This window comes from Topomyia yanbarensis, chromosome 3, assembly GCF_030247195.1.
Source record: "Topomyia yanbarensis strain Yona2022 chromosome 3, ASM3024719v1, whole genome shotgun sequence".
Classification (NCBI taxonomy): domain Eukaryota; kingdom Metazoa; phylum Arthropoda; class Insecta; order Diptera; family Culicidae; genus Topomyia; species Topomyia yanbarensis.
The window spans coordinates 370,485,004-370,504,862 of NC_080672.1; positions in this window are offsets into that span (position 1 = coordinate 370,485,004).

Consider the following 19,859-nt stretch of genomic DNA (forward strand, 5'->3'; position numbering starts at 1 on the left):
TTTCCGAGAAACTGATATGAGTTTGCTAGTTTTGAAAGATGGCCACTTTTCTCGGGCAGTTTGGTTGGCCGTCGGTGACCTAGAACTGCAAATTTAAGTAGTTTGAGAGACATTTTAGCGAAATTTTTACCTTTTTTGCTTTCATCGGAGTATCGGTTTAAATCGGTATGTGATCGCACGCCACAACCCGTAACTCCGGAAACGAAAGTCGGTTCGGGATAAAATTTAATAGCCATTTACGGGGACGCAACATCTTTCATTTGAGACTAAGTTTGGTTGATTCGGTCTAGCCATCTCCGAGAAACCGATGTGACTGTTATTCTGAATTTGGATACTTCCGCCGGGGTTTCCGGAACCGATGATGGTGGCAATTCGAACCAAGTTCCTTGTGCTGAGTGGAATCAGTCCAAGGAACAAGCTCTGACAAGTCTGACGAGAAAGGTCTATTGGAGCCGAGGAACTACCAGCGTCCGGCGTACTGGTGGAAGGGACGATCCATAAATGACGTAGCATTTTTTGAGTGATTTTTAACAACCCCCTCCCCCATCGTAGCATTTCGTCACAAACTTCTAAATACCCCCCCCCCCCCCTCCTGGTAATTACGTAGCTTGACGGTAATTCTCCCCCCTCCTTGTCACCGAAAAATATAAAAAAAATAAAAAACGACCTTAGTTATTCCCCTTTTAAAAAGCTACGTAGCATGACATGACCCCTTACCTCCCTGTCGTCACACATCATCACGAAATACAATACTCCCCCCTCCCCCATATAATGCTACGTCATTTATGGATGATCCCGAACGAAAGGCTCAGCATCCTCCGGGCCGCCTGCCTAAAAGCCGGAAGACGCGTTCAGAGAGCAAGATCTGAGGCAGTTAGAGAAGAGTGTAAGGTGAACGGCCAGGGCCGCTTTTAAATGCGAGATAGTGCTAATTAAGTACACCTGCTATAATGTGCTGTGCAGAGAAGTAGACGCTAACCCCTGGGGCAATGCTTACCATGTCGCGATGGCCAGGATCAAGCGTCCAACGACGATCGGGGATGGTGGCAATCTGTACAACGGGACGGTTCCCGGTTCAAGAGGTAATACACTCCTCCGCCGAGGGTTCTGTGATTTCCAAGATCAATGGTGTGTTCTATTCTAGCTGCTACGTTCCACCAAGGTGGCCCATAGAACAGTTCAACCAGATGATCGACAGGCTCTCGTCAGATCTAGTGGGCCGGAAACCGGTAGTTATAGCAAGAGACTTTGACGCTTGGGTAGTAGAGTGGGGCAGCCGCTGTACGAATAGCAGGGGCCAAGCGTTAATGAAGGCGCTTGCGAAACTCGATACTGTGCTAGCTAATAATGGCTCCGCTAGCAAATTCCGTAGAAACGGGGTGGATGCATGGATCGACGTAACATTTGCCAGCCCGAGTCTGGTTCCAGGCATGGAATGGAGGGTAGACGAAGGCTACACCCATAGCGATCATTTAGCAATCCGCTTTAAGATCAACTATGGTGTGCAACATCCGAGGGCGGGAGATCCCTGTCAGGTACGCGGGTGGAAGTCCAATCACTTCGACAGCGAAGCTTTCACCGCGGCCCTGGGACTGGAGGCCAACACCGACAGTCTAAGCGGGGATGCGCTGGTAGCTGTTCTATCACGCGCGTGCGACGTCACTATGCCAAGAAAAAACCCTGCCAAGAAACGGCAGATGCCCGGTATACTGGTGGAGTGCCGAGATTGCAGCTCTACGATCAGCCTGCCTCAGAGCTACACGTAGGATGCAAAGAGCTCGCACCGAGGATGCAAGAGAGAACCGCCGTGAAGTGTTTCAAGCTGCGAAATTGGCCCTTAACAAGGCTATTAAAAGCAGCAAGAGAGCGTGTTTCGACAACCTGTGTGAGAGTGCCAACGCGAATCCGTGGGGTGACGCCTACAGGATTGTGATGGCCAAGACCAAAGGGGGCTCTTCACCCCCAGAACGGTCTCCGGACCGGTTGGCAACGATTATCGAAGTACTCTTCCCGTCTCGAGCCACAAGCCCCTGGCCACCTGCACTACGAGACAGTGCGGGCACGGCCAAAATGGTGGCTCCAGTGACGAATGAAGAACTACTCGCAGTGGCTAATTCCCTAGCAATGAACAAAGCTCCAGGGCTGGATGGAGTTCCAAACAGCGCTCTCAAGGCAACGATCATAGCGAACCCGAACATGTTCAGGCTAGCTATGCAGAGATGCCTTGACGAGTGCCGCTTCCCCGATAGATGGAAAAGGCGGAAATTGGTGCTGTTGTCGAAGCCCAGCAAGCCGCCAGGCGACCCATCGGCGTACAGACCAATCTGTCTGATCGACACGACTGGCAAACTGCTTGAGAGGATCATCCTCAACAGGCTAACCCCGTACGCAGAAGGTACGGACGGCCTGTCAAGCAACCAGTTTGGCTTTCGGAAGAGTAAGTCCATGGTGGACGCTATCAAATCAGTAATAAAAACTGCCGAGATAGCGATCCAACGAAAAAGTCGAGGCATTCGATACTGTGCGTTAGTGACACTTGACGTGAAGAACGCATTCAACAGCGCAAGGTGGGATGCTATCGCGCTCTCGTTACACCGGCTTAGCCTACCGGTGGGTCTGTACCGGATCCTGGAAAGCTACTTCCAGAACCGCGTACTGCTATACGAGACCGATGCCGGTCAGAAAAGGGTTCCGATTACCGCCGGAGTCCCAAAGGGCTCGATCCTAGGCCCGGTGCTATGGAACCTCGTGTATGGCGGGGTTTTGAGACTGAAGTTCCGGAACGCATGAGTCCCAAAGGGCTCGATCCTAGGCCCGGTGCTATGGAACCTCATGTATGACGGGGTTCTGAGACTGAAGCCGCAGAACACGCGATCAATACGGTGGAGGAATGGATGAGCGCGAGAGGCCTGGAGCTCGCTCATCATAAGACGGTGGTAGTTATCGTCATGGTCAAGAGCACTGAGGGTAACCAGTTACATCTGCCTACCGCACGGTATCACACGATGCACCCTGCGTGATAGCGAGCATGATGCCAGTCGGGTTGGTCATCCGGGAAGATGAGGAGTGCTTCGAACTACGTGGAAATAGAGGAGCCCGCGAGCGCACCAGGGTGACCTCAGTCGCCAGATGGCAGCGTGAGTGGGATAACTCCTCGAAAGGTAGGTGGACCCACCACCTGATACCTAACATATCGAGCTGGGTGGGCAGACCCCATGGGGAAGTTCACTTCCATCTGGCAACATACAACCAATAGATATACCTACCTACAAATTCGCCTCAAACATTGAATCCAAACGCACAAAACAAAATGAGTCAACGCTGATGATGATGGGTAGAGCGAAAGAGACAACTAGTACCACGACTCTATGTTAATCGTGTTTGCAAATGGAGCTCGAAGGTACAAGCGATTTTTTGTGCGAATAATTGTGTTCGAGATTGCACATAAAAGTGTGCTGGAAACGAACACAACACAAAAGAAAGCATAGTGTTTAAAGGGACAAGCTCAGTCGCGTGTTGGACGGCACTGGGTAGCGTACCTCCACAGTCACTGTAACGGACTTCTAACTTAGCTACACTGGCTGTGAAAACACACAGCGCAGTGGTCTGCTCCACCTGCCGTTTAACAGGCAACTGAGCTTGTTCGTCCAAATCCGTTCTTTAAATAGTTGATGATGACGTCATTCATTGAAACGTAGCGCGCTAGGTACACAAATCTGTCGTGCCGGACTTGGGAAGCACTATCTTCTGTGTGTAAATGCGCGATATTTTGACTAGGTTGTACATTATTTAAATTTTTAATGTCATGACATCCAAAATCTTTGGGTTTATCTATTGGAATCTATCCTTAGAAGTATTTCGGTGTGATATGCGCAAAAATTTTTAATATTTATCGTGAGATGGCTGAATTATGTGTTTAAAATTGGACAACTTTTCGTTACATACCATTTTGGTAAAATTTGCAAAGTGCACCCCCATATCGAAAACAAATACGTAGTCCTACGTCAAAAAACTTGTATTGAATCGTTTTATGTCTTAATGTGGCATAAAACAAATAATTTACACCTGAATTTATTGGCTAACATCATTTGGGTTAAAGGGAGGATGGTTGTTTAAAAATAAGAAATCCCAATGCGCGTAAAATAAATGTCTCCTATTTATAAAAAAATCTTCAAATATTCAATATTTGAAATGATCTCACCGGTGTCCGGAACGCCAAAACTGTGCCAATATCCTGCACTACGGAAGAATATTGTTCGACAGAGCTAGAACTGAGATCAACTAGCTAGGTAGTAAACATTCTTTTCCACTATGGAAACGATAAGAACGCGCACTTTCCACTTGCTTTCGCACAATGAAGGCAGGTTGCGATTAATCCGTCTTCAAGAAGGCAAGAAGTTTCATTTCAACGAAAACAATTAAAGACCTTCCCAAATATATTAGAACCAATATTAAAACCACAATGAAATCGAAAATTTTGACGGGAACGAAAACTATTTACGAGCTCCATCGATGATTGCTTTGATCATTCATTTTATCTTATCGCCTTCCAGTGTGCAACTAATACCATGCTCACAGTACAGAGCTAAGACATGTTATAATAGTTAGCAGCAAGAAAAATGTCATCAAGATAGCGTTAAAACACGTTTTAACTCGTAGTGTGAACGTAGTATAACGCTACGTTCACACTACGAATTAAAACGTGTTTTAACGCTATCTTGATGACATTTTTCTTGTTGCTAATCATTAAAACGTGTTTTAACTCTGTAGTGTGAACGTAGTACAATACCATGTTCACACTACAGAGTTAAAACATGTTATAATAATTAGCAACAAGAAAAATGTCATCAAGATAGCGTTAAAACACGTTTTAACTAGTAGTGTGAACGTAGTATTGTATTTGACCTTGAAAACATGTCGTCATTCCATGAATATGTTGTTCTGGAGAAAATAGTTGAGCAAATGTTCCAAAATATCGTGTCTTATGACACAAATGAGGAAGTAATTAAGATACCGAGATAGCCGGAACAACAAACAACTGGTAAATATTCAAATATAAACACGGTTTGCACGAAAGCTGTAATTTGTTCTTGATCAATTATTTACTATTGATAATCGTAATTTTTGGCACGATTTGGATAATTATTTTCTACGAAATTTTTATTAGAAAATCGCAGGAATTCCTGACAAGTCGTTGTGTGCAATTCATCTTAGTCCGGACTTGATCTCCCCACACAGGGTTATACCACGTTCACACTACGAGTTAAAACGTGTTTTAACGCTATCTTGATGACATTTTTCTTGTTGCTAATTGTTATAACATGTTTTAACTCTGTAGTGTGAACATGGTATTAGATTTTTCTAACCAGAACAAAGAAGCGGATGATATAAAATTTAAAATCTTTTTAATTGGGCTTGAAAAATTATTCTTGCACAAATTATGGAATTAAAGGTAAAAGTCAAAATATTCGATGAATAATTATGTATTGTAAATGCCTTGCTGAAACCATCGTAATTTGAACAAACACATGTAACGACGACCTTCAACTCCGCATGTGTACAAAACCCCAGAAGGGTAGGACCTCCTCTAACTGGAAAGAACCATTTTATGACTGAATTGTTTCCACAAAACCCAACTAGAGCAAAATTGTTGACCAAAGGTCAGTTTGGTCAGTTCCCTTTCAACTGTTCACTTCTAGCCGAACGTTTTCGTCCCGGTGCCCATAGAAGTGTTATGTTCGTCATAAAAATTGCAGCCCTTGACGAGCCCGTGGGAGGAGCCGGTTCCCATGTTGACAAAATAAAGGATTAAAATTAGGCTTAACATGGTGAAGCATGGCCAAACTTTTGCTAAACAGATCGTAAACTAATTTAGCCAAATTTTTCCTCGTTTCTCTTCTCTACTTCGGAATGGTTCTATCCGGCAGGACGAGGTAACCTTAGTGAAAACGAGAACGGGAAAAAAGGATACTCCGAAGGGGTAAAAAGTGCTCTAATTCTCTGGGCCGTCGTAAATTTTAACAACTGTTTCAACTATTGCCTATTGATTTCGGTACTTTTGCAGTGCAGATTTTGGCAAATTTTTGTTCCTTCATTTTATGAAAATTGCTGCTTCTTTCATAGAGCTTAATTGCGAGCCGTAAAAAAGAGTTTTGCAGCACTTTTGCAAAACGAAAGGGTTTTTTATGTGCTTAGGACAGGAAAAAGGTCACACTTTCTGTTAAGGGAGAGAAAATTTTGTTTCGTTTGGAAAGAGATAGAACGAAGATTTATGGACAATTTTGGTTAGTACGACAGACTGGCTTTGGGACATAGTTTCATTGTTGCGATATTTGGCTAATGGGTTTTGCATTCTTTTGGCACAGATTTTCGAACTAAGGGTTAAAAGGAGTTAAATTTGCAAGAGTTTTTCGTTTGCTTTAAAGGCCTATAAACCTGGAATATTACTTAATTGTAGATAAAGGTTTGCCGACGAATTTCTCTGAGGAATCGATTTATTGACCACGAACATAATGTAAGCATAGTTTTGCAATTATGGTAATTGCACGGCAAACATCAAACTTTTAAGCAACAATACGATGTATGATTACGAACAACGAGCGAAATGGAAAGACACCTAAGATGGACAAAGGTTTCCGCGCGTATTAGCAAGTTGCGTGAGATTAGCCGAACACTAACTAACAATCGTGTTTTAAATTTCGATCTTTTTTACGCATTGCAAATTTGCCACATTAAGCTAATTTATGATCGATATATTTTATACCTAATCATAATTTAATCATAAATGAAGTTTCATTTCAGGTGTTTTTCGTGATATTCAGGAACAATGTCATTTAAAAACCTAAAATAACTATTTAGACCGTAGAGAAAACGACAAAACAGTTCTCAACAGTTATATGTTTGGATTTAGAGCAATAATTAAATGTTTCGGGAGGTTACTTTTGAGTAAAAATTTCTGAAGTGGCCCCCCCATTTTTCACAAAGTGGTGTATTTTGCAAAACATATTTTTATTTTATTGTTTAGGTACCCCCAAACATCTTCGTGAAATATTTTGTTGATATTCGAAATACTTATAGTAGTTTTAGTTAGAATTAAAATTTATGCACCTTTTTATTAAAATATTTTTTACGGCCAAAGCTTAATTTCAAATTGCACCAAACTTCACTGGTGGTTTAACAAATGTTTGGTCTAGAAAATGTCGAAAAAATGTTTAACAAATGTTAACTATTTCTACTATTTTTTATACAATTTTTCAATAAAATGCAGTTTTAAATGGTTTCTTCACGCGATATTCATTCCATTTAAGTTGTAATATGTTGCATATATTACCAGCTTTCAATTCCAGGAAAAAAAATTTTGAGCAAGCATAAGGTTTTTAAAATATTTGGTTTTTTGTGTTACACGGCATGCGAAAAACAACGCGCGGGCGAAACAGTCGCTGGCCGCCATGGCACGCTTGGACCAACATTGCACTAGCGAACTTGCGTACTTTCCGCGACACGTTTGGACAAGTATAAAAGTTGGCAATGATGAGCTTCGGTAGACAAATGGCGTGTGATGGACTCAATCAATCAGTTTTAGGAGAGCAGGTGGTGTGATTATACTTGATACATTTATACTATTTATTACTTCATCGTTTTCGTGTGTTGAAATAAGTTATAGTTCTGTGGTTGATAGGTCACCCGGAAGAGTGCTGTAACTCTTTGCAAAAAATAAAAAAAAACATAACCAATGTGCGAGGGGGAAATCTTTTCGTTGATACGCACAAATTAAAATAAATAAAATTTGGATTGCAAATATGCAATCGAATTGATATGTACATATGTGAAAGAAATGATTTTACTCCACGTGAACAAGAACAGATCTTCAATGAAGCGATAAATAAACTATCGCGAATAGAGCTAGTTTGTACTGATTATACATTATACTGTTTGTACAATTATAATAAAATTACAATGGTATGATTGGACGAAGAGTTATTTAAAAAAAAAATCTCTATTTTGCACTATAAAATTCACGCTTCTCAGCAAAAAAAACTTGTCCTGGAAATGCAATAACAATTGAAGAAGGTAAATTAGATGGTAAATTTTCGGATGACACAGGATGTGTTACAAATGTTGTTTTCAAAAATATGTAATGAACAAACTGTTATATTAAAAGCACTGGATATTATCGATAAGACTATCGCAACGAAACCCATTCTCTTACTTTGTATTTGATGTAGTCAGAGTCGTGGCGATCTCCCACCAACTCGCTCATGCGATGTTGGTCTAAGCGTGCCATGGCGACCAGCGACTGTGTCGCTTGCGCGTTGTTTTTCGCATGCCGGGTAACACAAAAAATCAATTTTTTTAAAAACCTTATGTTTGCTCAAAATTTTTTTTCTTGGAATTGAAAGCTGATAATATATGCAACATTTTACAACTTAAACGGAATGAATATCGCGTGAAGAAACCATTTAAAACTGCATTTTATTGAAACGTTGTATAAAAAATAGTAGAAATAGTTAACATTTGTTAAACCTTTTTTCGACATTTTCTAGACCAAACATTTGTTAAACCACCAGTGAAGTTTGGTGCAATTTGAAATTGAGCTTTGGCTGTAAAAAATATTTTAATAAAAAGGTGCATAAATTTTCAATTAACTAAAACTACTATAAGTATTTCAAATATCAACAAAATATTTCACGAAGATGTTTAGGGGTACCTAAACAATAAAATAAAAATATGTTTTGCAAAATACACCACTTTGTGAAAAATGGGGGGGCCACTTCAGAAATTTTTACTCTTTTGTCATTTCGCAGCTTAGATTATATTGGTACACAAACATCAATACAGTCACATCAGCCCTAGGGATAGAGCAAAAGCGAAACGGACTCACAGGACACGGTCATCCTGGAAGGAAGGTCGATTTTATGTTTCGACAGAACTTGCCCACCTATAAAGTCATTTAAACGCAATTGCCCTAGTTCTGCCCACTGACCTTCTCCGAGGTACAATATTTTGACGTTCCATTGTTGGCCAAATTGTGTCAGTCTCGAATGCAGATGACTTTTTGGACGGCAATAAAACGACCATACCTACCGATATGTCTGGGCAGGTCAAAAATGTGGGCCAATTTTTTGTGCTCTGAAAATGTAGTGCAAAAAATTGGCACACTTTTTTCGGTAGGACTCATAAAAAAATTGATCTAGTTTTTTTTTAAATGTTTTACGGCCGTTTTTTGCACCAATTAGGTTTTTGCTTCCGGACAATCGCTGGCGATGATGATTATGGTTGAAGAAGACACGCGACACTTGCACCATGGGCATTTAAATTTAGGTTCTTCAAGAAAATGTTTCATATTATGGCTAGCAGGTCAACTATCAGATGTTTAGACATTTAAACCATTAAAGTATGCAACCGAAAAAGGCCGTTTGACAGACTTTGCTGTGAGCTAAATTCTAATAAATAAATAAGTCATTTAGTTAGTCAGATAAAAAAGGGACAACGGACGTAAAACTCATGGAACTTTTTTCTGCCGGACAAACTAAATCTCTGTTTCACAAATTGCCTACTAAATGTACATTTTGGCTAATGAGCCAGATTGCGTCCTAGTCGGAAAGTGCTGAAATCCATGGCGGACAGCTAGTACCGGCCTTTGGGGCAATTGTGTCCAATTGACCTTCTTGTAAAACACTTTTCAATTCCTGTTTTATGTTCTTTTTTGGACAATCATAAAACAAGCTGCAATTATCTCTTAACAAACCTCCGTCAGTTCAAATTGAAACGATAAATTGAACCAATTTTCTCAGGCAAAGCAATAAAAAAATGCTCTAGTTTTTTCCCGGACCAAATGGACAACAATTACCTGCAGACGGATACTTGAGCAGCAATATAATGTTCTGTTTGAGGGTATCTTTTTGCTTGTAGTCTGCTTGCTGGAATCCCATGGGGTAGGTCAACGAATGTCCTTTTTGGTCGTAAAATGATTCAATATATGGAGCAGGCAAAAAATTGCTCTAGTTTTTTGTGTTCGGTCGTTGTAGTGCTAAAAATTGGCACACTTTTTTGAAGTGGCTTTTAAAAAAGATTCTTCGGGGTGTGATTTTTTTATTTCCTTGAAACGTTTTATGGAATGTTGGAAGGACACGGAAGCAGTTCTTTACAATAGATTGTGATTAGTAGGTGTGCTTTAAAATCCCATATTGAGCGAAATGTGGCGTATTTCAATGTCATTCTGAATTATTCCATGATAATGATAGAAGGAATGAATGACTTTATAATTTTTGTTTCGTGGTATAGATATAGTATGGAAATAAGCAATTTCCATCAGTATTTTCCAACTGTCAGGGAATGGAAGTGTCTTGACTCAACGCGGAATTTTAGTTGAAAGAATACGAACCCTTAATTTTCACTAATCAGAAGGGAAGTAATCATCGCGTGGTCTAGACGAGGATTTGTGTCGACGATAGTGTCCAAGTATAGTGATGAGTCATGCTGACCATCGTGCTGTGTACCTTGGGAGAAACGCTCTAATGCTATAACTCGTGAACTCTTGAACCAGGGCTTATTTGAAAACAATGGAAGGGGTTATTCCCCACTCAAACCTTTGGAACCTTTAAATAAGCAAGTGTATCGCGCCCACAATATATGCGCCTGAAAATCTCGACGTAAAACAATTCATATTTTTTATTGCGTTAACTTGACGATGCCTATTTTTTTGCTTTAAAATTTTAATTTTTTGAAAGTAGGGGCTAATCATTAGAATTTGCTTGAATTTTTTTTTTGAGTGTGTCCTACTGGAGTTGTAGAGCTAAGGTCTCGGAAGGGCTCCCCATCAGAGTCACTCACTACAATTGCAGACGAGACGGGAAATGTCACCCACTAAACCACTAGTAAAAGCCAATTGCAGCGGAATTCTGAACGTGATGTTCATCGTACGGTTCAGATATGGGCTCGAGGGTTTGTTCGTTAACATGTTCGATCGCGTGGTCGTTTGCATGTCACGTGTACTAGAGTATATGTAACTTCTCGTGGATAAATCCGATTTTATAACCGTGTGTACATTCGCATATTCGAGTGTGTTCTTGCAAGATCGCGCGCGAACCATGAAATTGATACTTAATTTTTGGTGTAAGGTTCAGATGCTTGAAAAGAGTGAGTTCTTCCATATCACTAGAATTCCCGGTCATGTCACCATGAAACGTGTTGTCTAATAGATAAAAGCGTCACTTTTTCTGTTGGCCCAACTGAAGGTATGGGCCAACGCCAGAACTACTAATCTTCAACAGGTTTATTTGAACTTGAAAAGCCAAGCTGCTCAATTATTTTGTATTCATTTTCAATTCCATTGACCCTATGAATATCGCTCTACTGGGGTATTGACTAGGTTTTTCAATGAAACTACTCTCAACATGTTTCGTACTGTTTATGTTTGCTTAAAACGCTAAACATTTCAACACTTAACCTAAACTGGTCTCTACAAAGCAGATGACAGGGGACGGGCATAGCGTAGTTGGTAAATCGATTGCCCTGTACGCAGCTCACCTGGGTTCGAATCCCAGGAAAAGGTGAATGATCTTAAGGTTAAAACCTCTATAATCCAAAAAAAAAGATCAGACGACAGCTTTGGCTAGTGAATAAAAAAGCATCAATCTTAAATGAAGCCGTACGGTTTTGCCATGAAAATCCCGCCAACTTGAAAGTGATTGAGGGAGGCTATGAATTTGAATCATGGTTGGGGCGTATTGAACTGAAAGTTGGCATTTGAAAAAGGAAATTCGCATCACTGCACAGTGGAAGAAATCCAACCAAAAAGGCAATTAATTGGAATCCGCTGAAAAAGTATCACAATATATACACCAAAAGTTGCGGGATTTTTTAGGTAATAGAATGCAATCAAATCTGTTCACCGCACGCAACTTTTACTGGAGATATGGGGCTTTGAAGATCCGGAATATTACCGGTTTTCTTCAAATCTGAGGCATAATTCGGAAGCCGCTGTAAAAGTACAAATAATTATACCCTTAAAGTTGTGGAAAACTCCAGCGATCAAAATGCAATCAAATTTGTTTACCACACGCATTTGTGACCGGAGATATGAGGCTTTGAAAATCCGGAACAATACCGGTATTCATAAAATTTGAGCCCTAATTTAGAAGCCGCTGAAAAAGTTTAAAGAATTATACCCTTAAAGTTGTGGAAAATTAGAGATCAAAGTGCAATCAAATTTGTTCACTGCACGCACCTGTGACCGGAAATATGAGGCTTTGAAGATCCGGAACATTACCGGTTTTCATCAAATCTGAGGTCTAATTAAGAAGCCGCAGTAAAAGTACAAAGAATTATATCTGCCGAAAACTTTATAAGAATTATATCTGGGGAAAACTCGGAAACTGCGGAAACAGCGATCAAGATGCAATCAAATTTGTTAACCGCAAGCCCTTGTGACCGGAGATATGGGGCTTTGAAGATCCGAAACATTACCAGTTTTCAACAAATCAGAGGCCTAATTCAGAAGCCGTTGAAAAAGTACAAAAAGTTATACCTTTAAAGTTGCGGAAAGCTCTAGCGATCAAAATGCAATCAAATTTGTTCAATTTGTAATTCTTTGAACTTTTTAGCGGCTTCTGAATTAGGCCTCAGATTTGATGAATACCGATAATGTTCTGTAATTTCAAAGCCCCATATCTCCGGTCGCAAGTGCGTGCGGTGAACAAATTTGATTGCATTTTTTTCCTAAAAAATTCCGCAACTTTTGGTGTATATATTGTCATACTTTTTCAGCGGCTTCCAATTAATTGCCTTTTTTGTCGGATTTCTTCCACTGTGCACTGGTAGGGACTTCCGGACGTAACCGACTCATGATCACGCGAACGCAAGCGTTTGTAGGTTCACCCTTGAGATCACGTTTGTAAGTTTATAAGCGCTAAAACGTTCACTTAGTCATCGGGGCGTTATCCTGTTCGCGAGATCGCGGGCGCAGGTATGCGTGGATGATCGCGAACGGCTCGAGCGTTTGTATGTTAACGTGTTTGTCGTGTGTGCTAGCGTCTTTGTAACTTTTCGAACATAAATTCGAATTTTTAACCGTATGGCCTTTCGCACACCCGCGTGCATTCTTGAATGATAGCGCGCGGACTGTGAATCTATTACTTAATTAATAGTGTATAGCAGTGTTCCGAAATTTCAATATCAGTTACCTATTTCTGCTTGCATTTACCGAAACCGACATTCAAATTCAATGCCTCCCGCGCAGAATCGAATGCTTGACTGCGGAGAAAATATAAATTCATTCACCAACCAAAGCATTCATTTGTTATTATGTGGACAATTTGAAGGCAGAAGTTAGCATCTTCTACATATTCAAGCATAAGTGAACTGCTTAATCTATATCTGAGGCACTTTTGCTCAATAATTCCCCTCAGAGCTAGCATAGAAACAAAATTCAGTTTGCTTCTTAAACCGAACATGTCCGTACCTGAACGCGCTGTGTAGGGAGAACGAATGAGGAAGTTCAAGCATGGATATCATTTTTTTTCAGCTCTAGTGTATAGTTCAGATGCTAGAAGAGAGTTTCTCCATATCACTAGTTCCCGGTCATGTCGCCATTGAACGTGTTGTCTAGTGAATATAAGCGTCATTGCAAAGACCGAAGGAAGGGATTTCCAGACGTGATCGATGAAGTATCGCGCGAACGTGGGCGTTTGTAGGTTCTCACTTGATATCGCGTTTATAAGTTTATTAGTTCTAAACCATTCACTTAATTTTCGGGGTGTTTTCATATTTGCGAGACAACGGGCTTTGGTGTGCATGGATAATCGCGAAGTTATTAAGCGTTTGTATGTTAACGTGCTGAATGCTAAAAGAGAGTATGATTATTCTTATCACTAGGGTTGTTGTCTAGTGAATATGAGCGTAAGTTATTGAGTGGTCTAACTGAAAACATGAGGCTAGGCTGTTAGGACCTATGGTAGAGACTTCTGGACGTGACCGATTCATGATCATGTGAACGGTGGGTTAATGCTTGAGAACGCGGTTGTAAATTTATATGTGCTAAAACGTTCACCTAATTACCGGTGTGTTTTAATGTTGGCAAATGATTGTAATTGCATGTTCGCGTTTGTGATCTGGTTTGTGTTATTGCGTAGGACATGAGGGCTTGTACGTTTGGAATGAGAGAACATGCAATTGATTGTGTTAGTGAGTGTTAGTATGATTCTAATTAAGGATATAGTAATAAAAGGAAACATAACATGCCGAATAAAGAAAATAAGATGTAAAATGATCAATTTGAAGTGTATGAATTTACCGATATTGTTTTTGATATACATGATTATCAAACTATTCGAACTCATCAAAATGCCAGCAAATAATATTTATTTACCATTAACGAAAATTTCTTTCTTCTGAAATTTCATCATGCAATGCTGACCGGGAATGGATGATTTACGTGCGTTGGTAAATTAATCGCACCTTTCCATAATTTACCCAATCCGATCTTCCCGAATGAATCCAATCGAATGCTAGAAGAAGCCTATTAGTGTAGGTGCAGTAAAAATTAAAGTTTTTAGTACTAGTCTACAATTGTTATGTGTATGTGTTCATCAGAGTATTTGTGACGGCTGGCTCAGGGAATAGATACAGAACTGGCGTATATGATAGAATAGTGAGTAATCCTTCCTAGGGGAGGGAGGTTGCTTCTCTAATCTTACGACCATCACATCATACGATTTGGTATATCTGGTATGTTTAACAAACATAAAGATGTGACATGAGGTGTTGAAAGCGCTTTAAAATCCTGTCAATCCTATTTTTCATTCATTATTGTCTGCTCTAAATATTATCACAAAAACGCCGTCTATAAATGATGTCGCGTATTGACCGTTGGAAAAGATCGTGACGTAATACATATTGCCGAGAAAAACTACAAGGGGCAGCCCTATGGGGTTGCACGAGCTGTAGACGTAGGACTATAGAACTTAATGTAAAATAAGGAACTTGTATGCTATGGCAGCGACCTTTCCCGGTCAGGTAAAGCTAAGGAGGGTATATGTCCTCCCGAAGCTACTCAAGATACTGCGCACCTTAAATTAGATCCACAATTGCAGCTTGTCGACGGATGCAATCAGCCTGATTCCATCAACGGCGTTCATCTGTTTTCTAAGGAACTTGTATGCTATGGCAGAGACCTTTCCCGGCCAGACCCACAATTGCAGCTTGCCGATGGGCACAATCAGCTAGAACCCATCACCGACGCCCATCTGCTTGCCACGGAACTTGGCAGCGACCCTTCCCGGTCAGATCTACAATTGCAGCTTACCAACGGACGTGATCAGCTTAACTCCGACGCCTGTATGTTGACAACAAAATCTGAAAGCAGAGACTACGATATGTTCCGGTCAGATAACAGCAGTCTAAAACAATTAGAGCAATTTGAAGTTCCTGCTTTTGTTTACACAGGTAAATGCAATCAATGTATATGTTCTTCCGAAGTAGGACATACAGATGCTGCTCCCGCTGAAAATCCACCCCTATTACAGCCAGACGCCACCACCATCGCCGCTCGTCTTTCTACCGCTCAACCATCAGGACACTATCTGGAGGAACAACTTAGTATCTACTACCAGAACGTGAGAGGACTACGCACAAAAATTGACGAGTTGTTCGTCGCTGTTTCAGAGGCCGAATATGATGTCATTGTTCTAACCGAAACGTGGCTGAATGATCAAATCCATTCGATCCAGTTATTCGGCCCAAGGTACACGGTTTACCGTAAAGATCGCGATCCAGACAGTACAGGGAAAAAACGTGGTGGTGGTGTGCTTATTGCAGTGTCCAACCGGCTCTCGTCCAAACATAAAACGGATAGTAACGATCTCGAACAACTATGGGTTGATATTCGCGGGCGCGATACTAATATTTGTGTAGGCGTAGTATACATTCCCCCTGATTCCGCAAGTGATATAGATATTATTCAGAAGCACATAGACTCAGCACTTGACATCGCAACTTCCATTCAACCAAACATGGCTCATCTACTGTTTGGTGACTATAATCAGCCAGGATTTCTTTGGAAGAGTACACCCTCCGGTTATGCCTTTCCAGATCCTTCTGAATCTATCTTTTCGAGAGCAAGTATTGCCTTATCGGACGGAATGTCTATATTGAACATGCTGCAAATGTGTACCGTAAATAACAGACGAAATCGAACCCTGGATCTCCTGTTCGTAAATGAAGAAGCTTCTATTAACTGCGCCGTTTCAGAAGCCCTTGAGCCATTAGTTGCCTGTGACGCATATCATCCTCCTCTTCTAGTAACGCAGATTTGTCCCCAGTTGGTTATTTTTGACGAAATTCTGGATGTCAGGGAGTTCAACTTTTCGAAGACTGATTTCTCTAGGCTTCAAAGTTCACTACAGGCAATAGATTGGGAGACTTTGTTAAATTCCGCGATCGATGTAGATGTTGCCGTAGAAAAACTTTCACTGGTCCTGAAACAGCTATTCAGAATAACAGTTCCCGCACCACGTCCCCGACCAAAACCGGCATGGTCCAATCGTCAGCTACGTAAGCTGAAAAGATTGCGAGCAGCTGCGCTTCGGCATTACACCAGCCGACGAAACCCCATTACAAAACGAGAGTTTATTCAAGCTAGCAACAGTTACAAGACATATAATCGGTTCCTCTATTCAAGACACGTAGCACAAACCCAATCAAACCTGAAACAAAATCCAAAGCAGTTTTGGTCTTTCGTTAACGGAAAACGCAAAGAAAATGGGCTTTCTTCCAGTATGTTCCTTGCAAGTGAAACATCAAGCACTCCAAGCGGCATCTGTGACCTATTCGCTCAACATTTCTCGAGTGTGTTTAAAAAGAACTCGGCTAACTCCACTCAGGTGGAATATGGCCTTCAGAATGTCCCTCATGATGTAATTAATGTAGGTAATATCCAATTTACTGACGAAGACATTTTAACTGCCATGAGAAAGCTAAAGTCTTCAACATCAGCAGGACCAGATGGTATTCCTTCCATTATACTGAAAAGATGCGCAAGCGCATTGTGTACGCCTTTAAGGCTAATTTTCAATCAATCACTATTGCAATCGGCGTTTCCCGTGTGTTGGAATAAATCAGTTATGTTTCCCGTTTTTAAAAAAGGTGATAAGCAAAATATTGCGAACTATCGTGGCATAACCTCACTCTGCGCTGGATCAAAGTTATTTGAGATTTTAGTAGGAAACGTGCTGTTTCGTGAGACCAAAGCATACATATCGAAGGATCAACATGGCTTTTTTCAGGCAGATCGACAACTACTAATCTAGCCCAATTCACTTCGCTCTGTATTAAAAATATTGAAGTTGGATCTCAGGTCGATACTGTATGCACGGATCTCAAGGCTGCATTCAATCGTGTAGATCACTCTCTTCTACTGGCAAAGATAAAGCGGCTGGGCGCTTCGTCAAATTTCACAGGGTGGCTTAAATCATATCTCGTAAATCGTTCTTTATCTGTAAAATTAGGAAATAGCGAGTCATACAGCTTCATTAACTTGTCGGGAGTGCCTCAAGGGAGCAATCTAGGACCGTTGCTTTTTTCGTTGTTCTTCAATGACGTTTGCTATGTTACACCTCCAGGGTGTAAACGAACCCATTAGGGCGATGTGTAATGTTTTTAATAGTGTTTATGACCATTTTGACTTTTCTGTATCTTGTGATGTTTTCAAAAATAGACTAAGAAGGTTGACTTAGATTTTAAGATTCCATTTTTGTAATATTTGTAATTTTTGTTCTTGCAATACTGTGTACTATGTGATTAAGTTTAATTGTAGTGTAAAATCATTATAATCAACTGTGAAAAATTTGAAAAGATGATGGGCTTTTACGCCCATTTGAGGATTGCTTCTGAAGCATATCCTGAAATGGGCTTTTCCCATTCTAGAAACATTTCATGTAGACCAACACAGGTCAGATGAAAAATAAGAATAAATAAATAATGTAAAATATTTATTTTCTTAGTACATTTATAGTAATAATAAATCAAATATATTTCTTACGTATGGTTTAATCACAACTAATCAACATCGAATATTACATATTGAACCAAACCTTCTTGGTTATCAGGTCATTTCATTTGTAGTAGGTGATCGAATCCGATTAAACTTGCAACTTTTCGATTGTGTGTGATAAAAAAACCCGGATCAGTGAAGAAAAATCAAATTTTAGACAATATAATCACATTTCATGTATATACCAAGCATTCTAGTTATATTTTGCCATTATTGTAACTTTCCATAAAGTACGCATACAAATATAGCAAATGCAGTGGTCTTAATCATATATCGAAACTATAAATATACAAGAATCGAAAACAATTTTATATATGGACAAGATGCATTTTTGCAACGGATTTCAAGTGGCAGTGTATTTGTAGTATGTAGTATGTAGTAGTATGTAGTATGTATGTAGTATTAGTAGAATCAAAATACTATAGGCTGAGTGAAAATGAATCACGTGAAGGGGAAATGAATCAATGAATTGATCGAACGTAAATAATAAACTTTCGTTGTGCATTTTAGTAACAAATTAGATCTACCTACCTACACATTCACCTCAAACATTAAACCCAAGTGTACAAAGCAAAATGAATCAACGCTGATGATGATGGGTAGAGCGAAAGAGACAACTAATACCCCGACACTATGTTAACCGTGTTTGAAAATGGAGCTCGAATGTACAAACTACTTTGTGTACGAATAATTATACATAAAAGTGTGCTGGAAACGAGCACAACACAAAAGATAGCATAGTGTTTGAATGGCAAGCACAGTCGCATTCACTGAGTAGCGTACCTCCACAGGCAGTGTAACAGACTTCTAACTCAGCTGCACTGGCTGTGAAAACACACAATGCAGTGACCTGCTTCGTCTGCCGCTCAACAGGCAACTGAGCTGCTCTGGCGAAATCCGTCCGTTTAAATAGTCGATGATGACGTCATTCAGAGAAGCGTAGCGCGCTAGGTACACAAATTTGTCGTGCTGGACTAGGGAAGCGCTATCTTCTGTGTGTAAATGCGCGATATTTTGACTAGGTTGCTCATTATTTAAATTTTTAATGCCATGGTATCAAAAATCTTTGCGTTTATCTATTGGAATCTATTCTTAGAAGTATTTTGGGGCGATATGCGCCAAAAATTTGAAAATTGATCGTGAGATGGCTGAATTATATACGTTTAAAATTGGACCACTTTTCGTTACATACCATTTTTGTAGAATTTGCAACGTGCACCCCTATATCGAAAACAAAGACGTAGTCCTACGTCAAAAATTTCGAATTGTTTCTCAAAACGTTGGGTAGTTTAACTCATAAAAAATTAAACATTTTTGTCCCAAGCGCCAAACTTTTGAACTAACTGTATATTGGAATATAGATGTACACAACTTAACGCTGCCATTTTTTCATCACCATGAATTGTGTTTTCCAAATAATAAAAATACTATTCGACTGTCCTCCTCATTATCCACAATCTGTTAGACCGTGCCAACCGCTTATCTTCGAGGGTGTTGCCATTGCAATCGATGCCGATCGGTCGTTTAGATTCGAGCTTCACACTTTGTCGGTCTTGTCTTGAAGGGCCGAAGCCGATTCGCAATGTTTGCACTGTCATCCTGCTGCAGCTATTTAGCAGTAAGCGATGCGAGGCTCCGATCCGACACCATGCAGCGTTACATGACAAATTTATGTTGGTCACTATGACGACAACGACGACGGTGCAGCTTTCGGTGCGCTTTGTTGTGCTGTTGGGTTCGAAAAAGACCGCACTTTTTCGTGGAAACTTAGCAAAATAAAGAATTACGCTAGGATAGAAGAATTGCCGAA